Source organism: Pongo pygmaeus, chromosome 2 (assembly GCF_028885625.2).
Source record: "Pongo pygmaeus isolate AG05252 chromosome 2, NHGRI_mPonPyg2-v2.0_pri, whole genome shotgun sequence".
NCBI classification, from domain to species: Eukaryota; Metazoa; Chordata; class Mammalia; order Primates; family Hominidae; genus Pongo; species Pongo pygmaeus.
The window spans coordinates 169,987,793-170,006,579 of NC_085930.1; the positions used below are offsets into that span (position 1 = coordinate 169,987,793).

At 38.4% G+C, this 18,787-nt stretch overlaps 1 protein-coding gene across 2 annotated transcripts in view; it reads left to right on the forward strand.

The window, feature by feature from the left end:
- Positions 1 to 18,787, forward strand: part of PPM1L (protein phosphatase, Mg2+/Mn2+ dependent 1L) — a 325,983-nt gene that overhangs the window by 260,383 nt on the left and 46,813 nt on the right. The window lies entirely within an intron of this gene.

Here is an 18,787-nt window from a genome sequence, read left to right on the forward strand (position 1 = left end):
TGCAGAGCTGACTTCAATTCCTGGATATCCTTGTTAACTTTCTGTCTCGTTGATATGTCTAATGTTGACAGTGGGGTGTTAAAGTCTCCCATTATTATTGTGTGGGAGTCTAAGTCTCTTTGTAGGTCTCTAAGGACTTGCTTTATGAATCTGGGTGCTCCTGTATTGGGTGCATATATATTTAGGATAGTTAGGTCTTCTTGTTGAATTGATACCTTTACCATTATGTAATGGCCTTCTTTGTCTCTTTTGATCTTTGTTGGTTTAAAGTCTGTTTTATCAGAGACTAGGATTGCAACCCCTGTTTTTTTTGTTTTCCATTTGCTTGGTAGATCTTCCTCCATCCCTTTATTTTGAGCCTATATGTGTCTCTGCACATGAGATGGGTCTCCTGAATACAGCACACTGATGGGTCTTGACTCTTTATCCAATTTGCCAGTCTGTGTCTTTTAATTGGAGCATTTAGCCCATTTACATTTAAGGTTAATATTGTTACATGTGAATTTGATCCTGTCATTATGATGTTAGCTGGTTATTTTGCTCGTTAATTGATGCAGTTTCTTCCTAGCATTGATGGTCTTTACAATTTGGCATGTTTTTGCAGTGGCTGGTACTGGTTGTTCCTTTCCATGTTTAGTGCTTCCTTCAGGAGCTCTTGTAGGGCAGGCCTGGTGGTGACTTTATACTATTAATTAAGCACAGGAAGCAGTGCTTACTGTGATTTATGCTTACTGTCATTTATCTTTTCCTAAAGATGCATTACAGAAGATATTCAAATATAATATATCATTTAATGGAAGTAGTTGTTTCAACTCCAAATTATAAAATATCCATGTTAGTTGTTTTTATGTCTCTATTCTCTAATTTAGGGAATAGATTGACACTGTCAGCTCATAAAGCCAAATATCCCTTTTTTTCAAGTCAGGATTTTTTTTTTTTTTTTAGATGGAGTCTTGCTCTGTCACCAAGGCTGCAGTGCAGTGGCACGATCTCAGCTCACTGCAGCCTCCGCCTCCCAGGTTCAAGCGATTCTCCTGCCTCAGCCCCCTGAGTAGCTGGGATTACAGGCACACGCCACCATGCCCGGCTAATTTTTATATTTTTAGTAGAGACGGGGTTTCACCTTGGTCAGCCTTGTCTCGAACTCCTGACCTCATGATCCGCCTGTCTCAACCTCCCAAAGTGATGGGATTATAGGCGTCAGCCACCGCTCCTGGCCAGGATTTTTAAGTGTAGTAGAAACTAGTATAAGCACTAATGCTTCAGATTTCTCAGACTTGCCTTCATGTTTTGGTTTGGGATATTTGGGGATGGGGGGAGTCATATTGTAACACCTCCAAGGAACTGAAATCCACCACTTACGGTGCAAAATCATTATGCCTGAGTTTCCTTGGTGCTGTATCAGGCAACCACTTCCATTTATTGGAGCTGGCAAAGAATCTTTGCTATTAAATGGGAAAAGGTCACAGTTGTAAATCAAGGAGCAGTAAGTCTTTTAGGTGTGTGTAGGGCAGTTGGTAGGGGGAGTAGCAAGGGGGGGTGAATGGGATAAATTTGTAATGGCTTCTCTTAACACCACTCACACACATCAAAAGCATCATAATACACATTTCTATTTGGACATATTCTATTTTTAAATTAATGATCATGCGCTATCCTTCCTTCCCCTAAACCAGCTGGAAGGTTTAGTAGTTATTTACAGAGCACCTCAGTGAAATTAGCAGTAGACTAAAACATGACTGTGCCACTGATATGTGCAAGTTCTTCATAAAACCTCATTACCAGGGCCTGGAGATAATGCAGTTGTAGTAAAAAAAAAAAAAAACAAAAAAAAAAAAAACAAAAAACCAATTTGTCAAATGTGATCTGAAATCCTAAAGGGGATTTTCCAGCAGCTATATTTTGTTGATGCTGGTGCTGACTGAGTTGATCAGAATATGCAAACTATATCTCTAAACTGGTCATTATTTACATGCTTCAGCTGCACTCACTAATTAAATCCCTGGAGTTATTTCTGACACCTACCACCTGGGACCTGTCTCCAGACAAAGGCTTTCCTGTGGCGCACAGCTGAGATAGGTCTGGGCCCTTCTGTTTCATGTCAGAATAAATATTTCAGCTCTGAGGCTTTTTGTTTAACTGGATTCAGTGGTTCTCTTGATTTGCATTATTTCTTTTACCAGGAATCAGTTTACCAAGCTAGCTATTGTTTGGATGGGCTAATTAAAACCTGCTCAGTGTGAGTGCAGGCAGCCTCTAAGCCAAATATTGCCCTGCCCAGAACTTGGATAAAAACGTGGCATTTGTATTTATTAGAACAGATGAGCCTTGTGACTTACCCCTAGCTAATCTGACTCTAGTGTTTGCTTTTTTCATTGTATGCCCTTCTGAATGTAGGTCCCACCTTAAAAAGTGAGGAGTGCCCACAATTCCTAGTCCTTGAGAAATCCCATGGGAAGGAGGGATGTGGCCTGGGTGTTCCTGAGAACAGTCCTGCTGTCAACTTCATGGGTGGCAGGTCACCAAAAGGTGTGTCTATATCACATATGATATTTGGTCTCATGAGACACTTGGGAATTAGTTATTTATACTGTTTTTATCAAGGTTTCATGCAAAGTGGATAACCAGTTATAGAAGTTTGCCGATACTGCCATTCTTTTGAGTGGAGGCATTCTATCTAGGCAACTGGTAAAAAAAAAAAATCCAAATATTGTTTCAGATAGTTAAATGCATTAGAATATGATCTCCATCTACATCAAACATTTATTCATTTCTGTCATATTGCATGGTCCTATATTCTAGGAGAGGCCTATCATATTCCCCTAAGGAGCTTGTAGTCTTGTGAATGAAACAGATATGCAAACAAATATTTCCAGTACAATGTGATAAATTGTCTCTCAGATTTCTAAATTGGGTAAGTATGTGTATGATGATGCCCTAACCAAGATATGGAACACTGAAGAAGGAACAGGTTGAAGGAGGAGGAGAGATGGAGGGAGATGTTAAATTGGATTTCACATGCTCACAGGACATTCAGGCTGAAGTTTCTAGTAGGCAGTTCTAAATGTGGCTTATAAGATAGATGAGGAACTCCTTGCCAGAAAATATTATTTCATCATGTTCCTATTAGAGGGCGAGGCATAGTACAAATATATTTTGATAGGAGAGGTGAATAAACAAAAGATTGAGAGTGGAGGCTACCGTGGTAGGACATCAGGTTGGGGAAAAGTAAGCTTTTCAAGAGCAGCTTTCCTAATTCTCAATTTTATTTAGAGTGTGCTCTGATTATAACAATATGTGGATGGTGTGGAGACTTTGTGAGAGATTAACCAGTGAAAGAGTCTTTAAGAGAAGAATGCTTGCTCATCGATTGGGTATTCATTTGGAGAAGATTGTGTTTTCCAGTTTCTTAGAAGATAATATTTGGAGTATTATCTGAACAAAACATAATGCATTTCTTTTTTTTTCTTCTTTATGCTTATCTTGCCAAGTCATGAAAGAGCCAATTTGAAATATTTCAACTGATATTTCTAGCTAGAAATGAATGGATTTTTGAAACATTTCATTACTGTACTTATAAAGTGTAACTGTGAATAGAGATGATTCATAGTCTTCTTTTTTGGAGGTGGATTTTTAGAAAAAGGAGTGGGGTGGGTCTCCAGTTATCTTAAGGGTGAAATTCTCCCAAATGATCTCAAATTAAAGAACATTTTAAAATCAGTGCCATGGTGAAATTTGAAGAGGGAAGAAAATGTCGCAGAATACAATAAATAGAAAATTATCAGAACTCCAAGGAATTTGAGGGAGATTAGATATAGAGAAGTGTCATATTTTTGTTTAGACCAATTATGGAGTCTGAGCATCTTGACGCAATTGATTATGTTGATTGGCTCTTCAGTAGCATTTTCATTTCTTCACAAAACTTATCCAAAAACCTTCAAGTTTCGAGTACCCAGCTGAATAAACTACCTACTTTTTGGTGCCTTGCCAAGGGTCCACGGTGTTCTATTTTCTGAAGTAAATGCCAACTTTAGAAGTAAGTGCCCATTATGCCTATTGTATTACAATTTTTCTAAGCCCAGAATTGTTGTGGGAGGTTGAAAACATTCCAGTGGTCAAAGAAAGAGAGCAGTTAGCTCATTTAAACCCTCTTCCATATCCATTCTGTCCTTGGTGAAAAGGTGCCAGCCTGTCTTTATAAGAATAAATCTATTTGACAGACCTGGAGCAGTTCTTGTCTGCTGCTAAGGTTTCCACTACAGATACAAGGAAAAAGTATTGCCGAGGTTGAGTAGGGAAATACAGGGGAAAAACAGAGTTTTTGCATCCTAAAATAACCTTGGAATCTGTAAAGCACCTGCTTTACTCCAATGAAGTACCTAAAATTTGAGTTTACACTAGAGGTTCTAGAAAATTTCCCCTATTACCCTAACCTGATTGAATATACCTTTAAAAGCTTAAAATTAATAACAGCAAGATACCTTTAAAAGCTTAAAATTAATAACAGCAAGCCAATGACTCTTTAAAAAAAAAGAATAAATGGGGTATACATCTTGACATTTTTTAATTCAGCTGTCAATCTTAAAAGATAAATTTGCATTCAGACTGTGTATGCATGTGTTAGCCTCCTCACAGATTACGTGCTGGCAACCCCATTCTGTGCAGGGACTCCTTAGGAAGGCCATCTTTATAGAATTCTCAACGGTGGATCACAAAGAGAGGATTTGCATTTACACATAAAAGACCATAACGCATCAATTTTAGAAAGAACTTCTTTCATTTTACAAATAAATTGGCCCTAAATAAGAATATTTCATGTAGAAATCTTGAAATGTATTTTGTTTTTTCAATAGTAATAGTATCAAATGGTTTTCATATGTTCTCTCATCTTTCTATGAACATGAAAGGTAGCATAGATATTTTTACAAATGGAATTCCAATATTATTGCTTTGGAATTTTTTAAAATTTGTGTTTAAGATACTATAAACTACAATTGATGATAAAGAACATTTAATTCGTTTAGGACTAGAGTTAATTAGCATTTTAATGAAATTGAATCATATCTCTTTAAATAGGAATTTTGTAGCATTTCAGGATTATGGATATTTTTTCTTGTAGTATAAATATTATACACTTTCCAATTATTATGAAGCTGATATAAAATTTAAATCTAAAAATAATGTTTCTAACAATATCACTTAATAGAAAAAAATCTGAGAAAACAAATTAACCATCTTACTTGTAGGAAGCTGATGACAAGAATCGAAGCAGAACTGCACATTTTCCAAGGTATGTTCCTTGGCATCTCGGCATTCCAGGCATTCTGGAGGGAAAAACATTTGGGATATGTTGCATACCATGACCTTCTTTGGAAACCACTATTTGATGTTATATTAAAGGCTTCGTAAGACTGATAGATAGTTTAACTGGCTTTAACTTTGAGAACTTGGTATTTCCCCAACTAATTGAGGCATGAACCCTTTTACTGAATAACTTCTATCTATATTCAGCTGAATTGGCTATCCACAGAAACCACTTTGGGAAACACTGAACTAGAGGATAAGATTATTTGATTAATTTGGTTAATTATTTTAGATAATACTATAGATGATGCTCAAAATTGCAACCCAAATTAAGATACTTGTGGTCATTCTGGGTTTGCTGTTGTTGTTATTATTTCTTTTTAGGAACAAGGTCTCATTCTGTCACCCAGGCTGGGGTGCAGTGGCATAATCATAGCTCATTGCAGTCTCAAACTCCTGGGTTCAAGTGATTCTCCCGCCTCAAGTCCCCCAGTAGCTGGGACTATAGGCATATGCCACCATGCCTGGCTGATTTAAAATTTTTTTTTTTGTAAAGACAGGATCTCACTATGTTGCCCAGGTTGGTCTCGAACTCGAGATCTCAAGTGATCCTCCTATCTCGGCTTCCAAAAGTGCTGAAATTATAGGCATGAGTCAACATGTCTGGCCACTAATTCTTTTTTAACTACTAAGATAAATTCTAGACACTTTTTGGTGAGGTCAACAGCTGGTTTTTAGCTACTACAAAGATGGAAATTTGTTCAGAAGTAAGATAGAATCAAAGTACCATTTAGCAGTAAGAATTTTGTATATAGAACAAATTTTCAAATGAATAAATTTGAGTGAGTTTGTGTTACCTGCCACTGCTGCATCAGTCAGTTAGCTCAGGGCATTTACTGCATGATATATGTCCACTAGGGCCACAGTAATGCATTAACAAGATGATATGTCTTATAACAAGTTGGCCTTTCTCTCTAAAATCATAAACGAAGCTAACTATAAAATGTTGTGCTGCTGGGCATGGTGGCTCATGCCTGTAATACCAGCACTTTGGGAAGCCGAGGCGGCGGATCACCAGGTCAGGAGATCGAGACCATCCTGACCAACATGGTGAAACCCCCTTTCTACTAAAAATACAAAAAATTACTTGAGTGTGGTGGTGTGTGCCTGTAATCCTAGCTACTCAGGAGGCTGAGGCACGAGAATCACTTGAACCCAGGAGGTGGAGGTTGCAGTGGGCCAAGATCGTGCCACTGCACTCCAGCCTGGCGACAGAGAGAGACTACACCTCAAAAAAAAGAAAAAAAAAAAAAAGGTTGTGCTAAGCCTAGAAAAAACAAGACATCTCCTAACTCAATTTTATACTCTAATATATTCTGGCATTTCAAAATATTTGAACATATATTTAAGTCCTGAACCCTCATGTAGGCAAATTGGTTATTTATTTCTACACCAGGACATCTAAAATAATACTGTTTCCTCCCTTTAAACTTATAAATAATTGAAATTTAAGACATAGGAGACAGTCAAGTAGCAAGCAAAATAACAGCTTTACTTCTAATAAAGCTGATTGAGGAAACTGACCTTAACATAAGCAAGGCTTATGTTTCAGAGAAGCATTTCAGAGAAGGATTTCAGAGAAGAGGAAATAGGATTGTCCCTTAAAAAGATGCTAAACCTCATCAGCTAACTAGGGAAATGCAAATGAAATCACCATAAGATACTATTTTGCCCATACCATAGAATTAGTTGGAAGTGCTCCTTCCTCTTGTATTTTTTGGAAAAGTTTGTGAAGAATTGGTTGGCATTAATTCTTCATTGCATGTTTGATAGAATTCACTGATGAATCCATCTGGGTCAGGGTTTTTCTTTATGGGAAGCTTTCGATTACTCATTCAATCTCTATACTTGTTATAGGTCTGTTGGGATCTTCTGTTTCTTCTTGAGTCAATTTTATTAGTTTGTGTTTTTTAGGAACTTCTAAGTTTCATCTACATTATCTAATTTATCTAATTTATTGGTATACATTAAATTGTTCATAGTATTTTCTTATTATCCGTTTATTTTATTTATATAAAGGTAATGATGTCCCTTCCTGTATTCCCAATCTTGGTAATTTGAGTCTTCTCCCCTTTTTTTTCTTCATCAATCTAGCTAAAGTTTGGTCAACTTTGGTGATCTTTTTTAAGAACCTACTTTTGTTTTTGTTGTATCTCTATTTGTGTACCATTTATTTATGCTCTAATCTTTATTATTTTCTTTCTTCTTTGGGGTTTAGTTTGCTCTTATTTTCTAGTTAGGGTGGGAGCTTAGGTTTTTTATTTGAGAGCTTTCTTCTTTAATATAGGTGTTTATAGCTGTAAAAACACTTTAGCTGTATCCCATAAGTTTTGGGTGTGTGTTCATTTCCACTCATCTCAAAATATTTTCTAATTTCCCTTGTGATTTCTTTTTTTATACATTGGTTATTTAGGATTGTGTTCATGACTTCTTTATATATTGTTACATTTTCCAAATTTATTCTGCTATTGATTTCTAATTTCATTCGTTTGTGGTCAGAGAACATACTTAGTGTGTTTCTAACCCTTTTAAATTTATTTAAGTTTTGTTTTACAGTCTAACTTGGAGAATGTCCTGTGTATACCTGATAAAAATGTATAATCTGTCTTTATTGGGTGGAGTGTTCTATACACGTCTGTTAGGTCTAGTGGTTTTCTAGTATTGTTCAAGTCTTTTATTTATTTCCTTTTTAATCTTCTGCCTAGTTCTATCTATTACTGGAAGTGAGATTTTGAAGTTATCATCTATTATTGTTGAACTATCTATTTTCCTCTTTAATTCTATTAGTTTTTGCCTCACGTATTTTAGAGCTCTGTTGTTATGTGCATATATATATTTATCTCCCTGATGTATTCACCCTTTTATTGCTTTAAAATATCCTTTTTTGTCTCTAGTAATAATTGTCTGAAGTATATTTTATCTGATATTCGTAAAGCTACTCCAGTTCTCTTCTTTTTTTTTATAGCATACTTTACTCTTTACTCTTAACATATTTGTGCCATTGGATCTGAAGTATTTTCTAGAAAGCACATAGTTGGATAAGATTTAAAAATCTATTTTGCTAATCTCTGCCTTTTTATTAGAATTTTTAATTCATTTATGTTTAAGGTAATTACCTACAAGTTAAAAGTTATGTTTACTATTTTACTGTTATTTTACTATTTGTTTTTTATATGTCTTATGTATTTTGTTCCTTTATTGCATACTTTTGCACAGCTAGACGTTTTCTGTTTTAATTCCATTTTTTTTTTTTTTTTTTTTTTAACCCTTGGTTACTTTTTGAATGGCTGCTTGGAGACTGCAAGTAACACCTTAGCTTCAAAATATCTAGTTCATATTAATTCTAAACTAATTTCGATTTTAAACAAAGACTTTGCTTTAATATGCCACTATTCCCTCCCCATTCTCTGTGCTGTTGTCAACCAAATTATATGCTTATACATTATAATATCATCAATAATTTCATAATTATTTCCTTATGCATTTATCTTTTAAATTAGATAGAAGAAAAAAGTTAACAAATAAGATCAAATTAGAACAAAATATATTTCTTTTTAAATTAAAATCCTGCTTCTGTAAAAAAATACATTTCTATTTTCTATTATATTTACTTAATTATTGGTTACATTTGTTTATATATTCATGTGGATTCAAATCACTGTTTAGTGTCCTTGTATTTCACTTTGAAGGATTCTATTATGAAATCCTTTTTTTGTTCAGGGCTTCAAGTGACAACTTTTCTCAGTTTTTATCTGAATAACTTACTTAATTTCTTCTTTTTTTTTTTTTTTTTTTTTTTTTTTTTGAGATGGAGTTTTGCTCTGTCACCCAGGCTGGAGTGCAGTGGCTCAATCTTGGCTCACTGCAAGCTCTACCTCCCAGGTACACACCATTCTCCTGCCTCAGCCTCCTGAGTAGCTGGGACTACAGGCACCCACCACCACGGCCGGCTAATTTTTTTGTATTTTTAGTAGAGGTGGGGTTTCACTGTGTTAGCCAGGATGGTCTCAATATCCTGACCTTGTGATCTGCCTGCCTTGGCCTCCCAAAGTGCTGGGATTACAGGCATGAGCCACTGTGCCCGGCCTCTCCTTCATTTTTTAAGCACAATTTTGATGGATGGAGAATTCTTTGTTGACACTCTTCTCATGAGCACTTCGATATGTTGTCCCACTGCCTTCTGATGTCCATGGTTTCTGATGAGAAATCAGCTGTTAGTCTCATTTGAGACTTTCTTGTACATGATGAGGGTTTTTTTTTTTTTTTTTGTCTTGCTGCTCTCAAGATTCTCTTTCAGTCTTTGGCTTTTAACAGTTTGAGTGTATGTCTTGGTGTGGATCTCTTAGAGTTTATTCTACTTGGAATTTGTTGAGGTTCTAGGATGTATAGATTAATGTATTTCATCACATTTTATAAGTTTTGGCCATTATTTCTTCAAATATTCTTTTATTCCTTTCTCTCTCTCATCTCCTTTAGAGAATCCTATATATGTTGTTGCAATTCATGATGTTCCACAGATTGTTAAGGCTCTGCTCTATTAAAATTTTTAAAAATTCTTTTTTCTATCTATTCCTCAAATTAGATAATGTCAATTGACCTATTTTCAAGTTTGCTGATTCTTTATTATGCCTCCTCATATCTGCTGTAAAATCCTTCTATTGAATTTTTCATTTCATTTACTACGCAAATATAAACCAGAATTTCTATTTGGTAATTTGTAATTTTTTAATTGATACTCTCCATTCAATGGGATATCATCCTTATACTTTCCTTTAGTTCTTCAGACACAGTTTTCTTTGGTTCTCTAAACATACTATGATAGTGGATTTAAAGTTTTTTTCTTGAAAGTCTAACATCTGGGCTTACTTGGGGGTAGTTTCTACTGTTAGTTTTTTATCCCTGTGTATGGGCCATACTTTCCTGTTTCTTTGCATTTCTTATTTTTTTCACTTCTTGCTTGTGTAGGGCCATAAAGTCATCTAGAGGTAATAAATTAGGGCTTTTTAAGGTCTTTTCTGCACATGCACACAGTCTTACACATGTATCCCAGGAATATGTTGGAGCTTTTCAAATTCCACTGTGGACATCCATTTCCCAAATCTTCCTCTTAAGATTTTTGGGGCTGGGCATGGTGGCTCATGCCTGTAATCCCAACACCTTGGGAGGCCAAGACGGGCAGATCACTTGAGGTCAGGAGTTCGAGGCTAGCCTGGCCAACATGGTGAAATTAGCTGGGCAAAATTAGCCGGGCACGGTGGCACACACCTGTAGTCCCAGCTACTCGGGAGGCTGAGGCAGGAGAATCTCTTGAACCTGGGAGGCAGAGGTTGCAGTGAGCCAAGATTGTGCCACCGCACTCCTGCCTGGGTGACAGAGCAAGACTCCGTCTCAAAAAAAAAAAAAAAAAAGATTTTTGGATAGTCTTTTGTTTGGCTTTCACATGACTGCAATGTTAAATAATTGCCACTGATTGCTTTTAACCAGTACCCTGGGGATAGGGCTTTCCTACCTCGGAAGCTCTGAATCAGATCAAACAAGAAGCTCTGGCCGGGCGCAGTGGCTCATGCCTGTAATCCCAGCACTTTGGGAGGCTGAGGCAGGCAGATCACCTGAGGTAGGGAGTTCGAGACCAGCCTGATCAACATGGAGAAACCCCATCTCGACTAAAAATACAAAATCAGCCGAGCGTAGTGGCACATGCCTGTAATCCCAGCTACTCAGGAGGCTGAGGCAGGAGAATCACTTGAACCCAGGAGGCGAAGGTTGTGGTCAGCTGAGATCAAGCCATTGCACTCCAGCCTGGGCAACAAGAGTGAAACTCTGTCTCAAAAAAAAAAAAAAAAAAAAGGAAGCTCTGCAAATGAGATTTTTCCAGTGAGCTCCCAGACAGGTCAGATGGTGATAGTTTTCTGCGGATGGAGCTCTTCTTCAGAGTTCCAAACCTCCTCATCCCCTTTTCATGACTGTTAGGCTGCTAATTTTCACAACCACTGTGAATACAAGGCTGCTGGTTTTCAAGGCTGCCACAGAGTTGGCTAGAGAGGAATGAGAATAGGGTGAGTTAAAACAACACAAAGCTCACTCTTCTTAGCAATATTCAGCCATTTTCTTCTTAAATAAGCAAGGCTTAGTTTGTTGAAAGCTTCAGGCTAATTTCTAGAACTCTGACAAAATTGATTTTAACAATTTTTTCCAGTGTTCTCATAGTTTCATGGAAGAGCAGACTTTTGGAAGTGCTTACTCTGCCATTCCAGAAGTCTCTCATGTATAGGTGCTATGGTTTGAATGTTTTCTCACCAAAACTGAGGTGTTGCCTGTGTGACAGTATCAAGAGGTGGGGCCTTTAAGAGGTGATTAGGCCATGAGAGCTTCTCCTTTATGAATAGGTATAAGGCCCTTATAAAAGATCCTTCATGCCAGGTACAGTGGCTTGCACTTATAATCCCAGCTACTCAGAGGGCTGAGGCAGGAGAATCACTTGAGGCCAGGAGTTTGAGACCAGCCTGGAGAACATAGTAAGAATCCACTTCTAAAAACTTAAAAAAAAAAAAAAATTTAGCCAGGCATGGTGGCATGTGCCTGTAGTCCCAGCTACTCAGGAGGCTGAGGCAGGATGATCCTTTGAGTTAAGGAGTTTGCGGCTTCATTGAGCTATGATCACATCACTGCACCCTAGCCTGGAAGGCACAGCAAGACCTCATCTCTAAAAATGAAAAAAAAAAAAAAAAAAAAAAAGTCTTCATACAGCATTTGGTTAGCTTGCCCTTCTATCTTCTACCATGTGAGGACTCAGCAAGAAGGCCCTCACCAGATGCTGGTGCCTTGATCTTGGATTTCCCAGCGTCCAGAACTGTGAGAAAATAAATTTCTGTTCTTTATAAATTACCCAGTCACTGGTATTGTGTTATAGCAGCACAAATAAACTAAGACAATAGGTTAATTAAAATGGAAATTAAATATAAACAAAAACTCTTTGAGATTAAGTTTATTTTGATTCACTAGGAATTTAATAGTTCCATGTATTTTTGTGTAATAATATTTTAAAGATCTAAAGCAAATAAAGTAAAATCTTAAAAGTTATTAAAGTTGAGTGGTAGGTATGTGAATATTTGTTATATTTTACATTTTCTAGTTAGGGAAATAATAATAAACATAAAAAAAACTTTTTAAAAGAAATATAATTAAGACTAGTTTTGCAATGTAGTCCTAAGGGGAAGTCCAAAGAAGGAACCCAGAAAGGAGGTAAGAGGTGAGGGCCTAAAAGTGCCATTGGCTGTAGTTTACATTCAAACATTAACAGATAGTTATTAACTGCTTCCCAGATGCAATGGTAAGAGTTTGTACTGCCCTTAAGGGGGTGCTCACTGGTGAAGGGTTAGACAAGCAAGCAGGTGTGCATGGTATAGTTTCAAAAGATAGCTAAGTGCTAGGTGCTAGGGGAATTTCCACAAAAGGAGGGCCTTTAATCCACAGCTGCTGAGGAAGAGCTGGGAAGACCTCTCAGAAGAGGTAACATCTTAGTCAAGCTTTATAAAGGATGAATAAAAGTTGACGGCTGGGCGTGGTGGCTCACGCCTGTAATCCCAGCCCTTTGGGAGGCTGAGGCAGGCGGATCACCTGAGGTCAAGAGCTCAAGACCAGCCTGGCCAACATGGCAAAACCCTTTCTCTACTAAAAATACAAAAATTAGCTGGGCATGGTGGTGGGCGCCTGTAATCCCAGCTGCTCAGGAGGCTGAGGCAGGAGTCCCTCGCTTGAACCCAGGAGGCAGAGGTTACAATGAGCCGAGACCACGCCACTGCACTCCTGCCTGGGAAACAGAGTGAGACTCTGTCTCAGGAAAAAAAAAAAAAAATTGACAAGGAGATAGAAGTGTCTTGGTGTCTTGTGCGGGGGAGGGGGGGGGGGCGGGGAAATGTACTTGCCAAACTGGTTTGTAATGGCCAGACTCAAGGAACAAGGTAATGGGTGGTGAACAAGAACAATTCACTAGGCCATGCCAATTGTTGAGTTTAAATCCTGGAGGCTATTGCTCTTGGAAGATTTAAGATGGAGAAATAGCAGGGGAAGAAGGGCAGTGAGTACATTGGCTCCAGAGATGAGGGCTGGAATCTGACGTCAAATTCTGGCTCTGAAACTTACTACCTTGGATCTTGGACAAGTTACGCAAGGTCTCTATGCATTGGTTTTCTCATCTGTAAAATGGAGATAATATTGTCTACCTCACAGAGCTGTTCTCAGCTTTAACTAAGCTAACTGATGTTAATCACTCAGAGGTATATCTAACCACATTGTAAATGCTTAGCAGCTACTAGGAAATTCAAGCAATTTTATGTAAAGATTGGATCATGCTTTAGAAAGATGGCTTTGACAGCACTGTGGAGCAGCTATGATGGGGGTGGGGAGATTGCAGGCCAAGAGACCTTTAGATGATTGGTGCAATCAAGGTGTAGGCCTAGGAGCAGCAGTCAGCGTCACCTGGTGTATTAGTCCATTTTCACACTGCTGATAAAAACATACCTGACACTGGGTAATTTATACAGGAAAAAGGGTTTAATGGACGTACAGTTAGTTCCCTGTGGCTGGGGAAGCCTCACAATCGTGGCAGAAGGCAAGGAGGAACAAGTCTTACCTTACATGGATGGCAGCAGGCAGAAAGAGAGAACTTGTGTAGGGAAACTCCTTCTTATAGAACCATCAGATCTGGTGTGACTTATTCGCTGTCACAAGAACAGCACGGGAAAGACCTGCCCCCATGATCCAATTACCTCCCAAAGGGTCCCTCCCACAACACGTGGGAATTCAAGATGCGATTTGGGTGGCAACACAGCCAAACCATATCACCTAGGAACTTGTTAGAAATGCAGACTTTCTGGAATGGGGCCCAGCAATCTAAGGCACACCAAAAGTCCCTCCAGGTGAATCTTATGTACATCTAAGTTTGCAAAAAGAGAACTCAGCTGGTCAAGCTGAGAAGAAATGAGAAACTAAATAAAACCTAACCATATGGAGGGCTCCTCGTGGCCTAGGTCCTGAACATTAACTGCTTTAAACAGTAAATCACAGGTTATCCTCATTTTATAGATAAACCAAGGCTTAGAAAACCATGGCTGAAGTCCTTGTTCGGCCTCATGGCTGGCAAGTGGTGACCCTAGGAATCAGAACCAAAGCCTGTGCTCTTAACCACTAGGCTCTTCTCATAATCAGAAAGTGACTGAGAAGAAGGGGAATTTCAGAAATCATAAAGTAATAGAATTAGCAAGGGTTACCAGGTGATTTGCTGTGGTCATGGAGGTCATTGTGGACTCCCAAGTCCCTGGATTTGGATAAATATTGATGACATTCTGTGATTCAGGCTGCATGAATCACACAGCATGTGTAAATTCTAAGAAATTTTTTTTAACATAATGAGTTTGAGGTCCTTACAGGAAAACAGAATGCAGAGTCCCTGTAGTTTGGACACTCAGGCTGGGAATAAAAATTTGGGAGGCCTAAGTATACAGGTGGATGTGGCTGAAGATGTGTATATGGGTGAGACAATCTTAGGCAAGTATGGCAGGAGAAAGGAAAGGGGGCCAAGGGCAGAACCCTGGGGAATAGGCAGAAGAAGAAGCTTCTGCAAAGTAGACAGTAAACAGAACCAAACGGAGATAAAGGAGAAAAGGGAAAGGACCCAGAAATCCAGGAGAAAATCAGCTCAAAGTCAGCTCAAAGAGAGGCTGGGCCAGCATGGTTGTTGCTGAGAATCTCAGCCATACTGCAAGGCAGAATCAAATTACTATCCCTCTCCTACCACCCCTCCCCTATGAATAAACTGGGATACATGACACCAACAACAAAAAGGCTCTCCCGGGTGGTAGAATGTTAGGAGAGGGTACCCTAGGCCTGAGGCAGTCATTAATAAGAGCTTATCAGGATTCTGACAGAATGCCAGTGTACATGCCTGATAACATTTTAATTAGTGAGATTGTACTCCTTAACATGCAACTTGGTGTAATAGCAGTAATCTTGATGAACTGTGGTCAGTATGGATTCAGGGAGGTCATCTGTACTAATAAAAGTCTAATTCATCATAGTTAATACACTTTGGGTTTTATATTACACTCCCAGTGCCTTTAAGCACTTATGGTGAGCATAATACTTATTATTTTCCACCTCAGCTCTAGTGTCAGAGCCAGCACATATACAAACAAACAAACAAAACCTAACTGTATGTATGTAGTCTAATGGCTGCTCAAATATCTGAAAGGGCAGATATGGATTTGAGGTCTCACACATAAGGAAACATTTATTGAGTGCTTGTGGCAGCCAACATTTTACGTAGGTTATTTCATTTTATCCTCATAAGCACCCTCTGAGATAGTTACAGAAAGAGCCAGACTTAGTGAACAAACGAAGTTGAGTTTTACAGTACTATTAACTAGCCAAGGTCATACAAATAGTAACTATGGAGCTAAGATTTGAAACCCCTGTCCATCTCATTGCAAGTTCATATTATTTTCATTAATGATGCCAGAATGGAATTGGTATTAAATCATCTTGCACATTTTACAAGAATGTCATAAAATTCCAATACATAAGCTGAATGAAACCACTTTTAAACTTTGAGAAGAAGAAAGCGATATGTAGGCAGGATATTTTTTATTTCCACCATGAATATCAGAAGTAGCATCTGAAAATATAAAAGAGACTTCAAAATAATGTCTAAAAGCACATTCTTATTAATAGTTTCCAAAAAGAAAATTTTAATATATTTCCATTTTTTTCTTAACTTTGCTGTTTATCACTACCCCCTGGGAGCTCATTTTTATACATACCACTTTATGGAAACCAAGAGAAAACAAAAGAAAGCCAGCCTTAACCTCTCTGCCTCGGTGGCCGTTTTATAAAATGATGTGACTTCATTATATTCCTGATATCAGAACAACTTCCTGCCACCACCACCACCCTACAGCCTCCCTGAGGTTTTCAGCAACCACGAAGAAAAGACTGAGCACAAGCTGGCCCATGGAAATTTGGGAAACTTTTTGACCTCATGCCTGCAAATACCGTGGGAGTAGACTTTGAGCTGCTTCATGCCTGTCTCAGACAAAATCTTACAGATTGTCTCCTATTTTCCATTTTACAGTTTTGCAATCAGCAACTGCTATGGTCTAAACGTGCCTCCCCACCTGAATTCATATGTTGAAGCTTAATCACAAAAGTTAGTACTAAATGATAGGGCCTTTAGGAGATGATTAAGGATTAGTGACCTTATGAAAGAGGTTGAAAGGAGTGCCCTCATGCCTTTTGCTCTTTTATCTCTTCATCATGTAAGGACACAGCATTCATCCCTCTTCCCCCACTTTTTTTTTTGTTAGTTTGTTTATTAATTTGCCCTTCTGCCTTTTCCACCACGAGAGGATGCCATGAGAAAGTGGCACTTATGGATCAGGCCTTCACCAGATACTGAACTTGCCAGGACTTAGATATTGGACTTCCCAGCCTCTAGAACTGTAAAAAATAATTTTATGTTATCTATAAATCACCTAGTCTCAGGTATTTTGTTATAGCAGCCTAAATGGACTACGACTACAACCTCCTCCTGTCACTATTATAATAGTATCAATTACCAAGAGATGCCAAAGTGGGAATTTGGGTATTTCATCATTTAGAGGACTACCAATTAGAGTCAGACTTCTAGATGGGCCCAGGCTCCCAATATTTTTGCTTCCAAATATGTTTTTCAAAGCCATATATCTCTTTCCCCATAGATAGCATCCATACATCAAAATCCTCAGTTATATGAAATAAGAGAAAGAAGGCCTCTAATGTACCTACTACATTCTACTCACAACACAGGATATAGAAACAATCTCTGTTGAGAAAAAAAAGGAAAGCTTCCAGAAGTTCTTCCTTTGGTATACTCCACCAGACCTTAGGAAAGGAATGGGATGTCAGAGAAGACTTCTAATCAAAATAAGAGGAGGAAGAAATTTTAGACAAATGGGCTTGATCTCAAAAACCACACCTACCCTCCCTCTTGAAAAGGGGCCCAGAATGGTTCACCTCCACTTTCTTTTATTACTTTCCTTTATAAGCTGCTGTCGCAGGCTCCAGAGGACTGGTAAGTTCTCTTCCAATAGAAATTCAGACAGGTCAGAAGATTGTATTTCTGAGAAGTACTGAGGGCTGGAAGAATCAGATGTCCTTGTCTGATAAAGAAGAGGTCAGGTGCAATTATGGCAGAAAATTCATGAAGATACCATAGGCGCAAGCTGGAAAGTAGTGGTTATGGTGGCTTTGTAGATTCCAGTGACCTGGAAAGAAAACCATGGGAACAAACAATTATTGAGCAACAACTATGTACCTTAATGTATATTGCTGAAACCAAAAGAGGTAAGGTCATTTGCCTGAGGGCATTTAGCTAGACTGTGAAGCTAGGTTATCTGACTCCAAAGCTTATGTTCTTTTCATCACACTCTGGCAGAACAGCTCTTCTCTGACTTGTGAATGGCAGCTATGTATTCTGTACTTTTTTTTTTTTTTTTTTTTGAGACAGAGTCTCACTCTGTCACCCATGCTGGAGTGCAGTGGTGCGATCATAGCTCACTGCAGCCTCAAACTCCTGGGCTCAAAGGGTCCTCCCACCTCAGCCTCCCGAGTAGTAGGACTACAGGTGCATACCACCATGCCTGGATAATTTTTTAAAATTTATATTTTTGTGGAGACAGGTCTCGCTGTGTTGACCAGGCTGGTCTCAAACTCCTGGGCTCAAGTGATCCACCTCAGCCTCCCAACGTGCTGAGATTACAGGCATGAGCCACCACACCAGACGATACTCTATACCTTGAAGCAGCAACACCAGCAGTCCATGAGGAGGTTTTAGCCAATTTAACTTACCTGCTAATGATGCTGTTCCCAAACAGCTTTCTATTAGGGCCACTGAGTGGAAAATAGGGCAACAAGGGTTCATAGTAGCATCTTCCTCTGCCTAGGGGGGAAAAAAAGAGAAAGAAAGAGCAAAGTCTAACAGGGCTGACCTATCACCTTGTTGTCTCCTTACCACATCCCATATTCCTCCAGCCGATTTTATTTTAGGGCTTGAACACAAGAGACCATTTTAAAATTACTCCTTTGTAATAGTAGCAGTAGAGATAACCAAAGGACTAAAGAGATTTCACCAAATGCTTAAAGTGGAGCCACTTTATTTTCCTATAAGTGGCAGCATGAAATTACCTTCATTCTATTCTGTTAGGGTTAGGTATTCCAGTATTTCAAAGAGTGATCCTACCCTCACCTTTGTCCATTTCTCTATCACTCAATAGGTCACCCCAGAATAATTTGTGAATACTCAAAGTGAACAAAAAATGTATTACAAGAGCTATCTTTACACATAAATTGAGTTGCTCATCACCTACCTGATATACTTTGAAAAGCACAT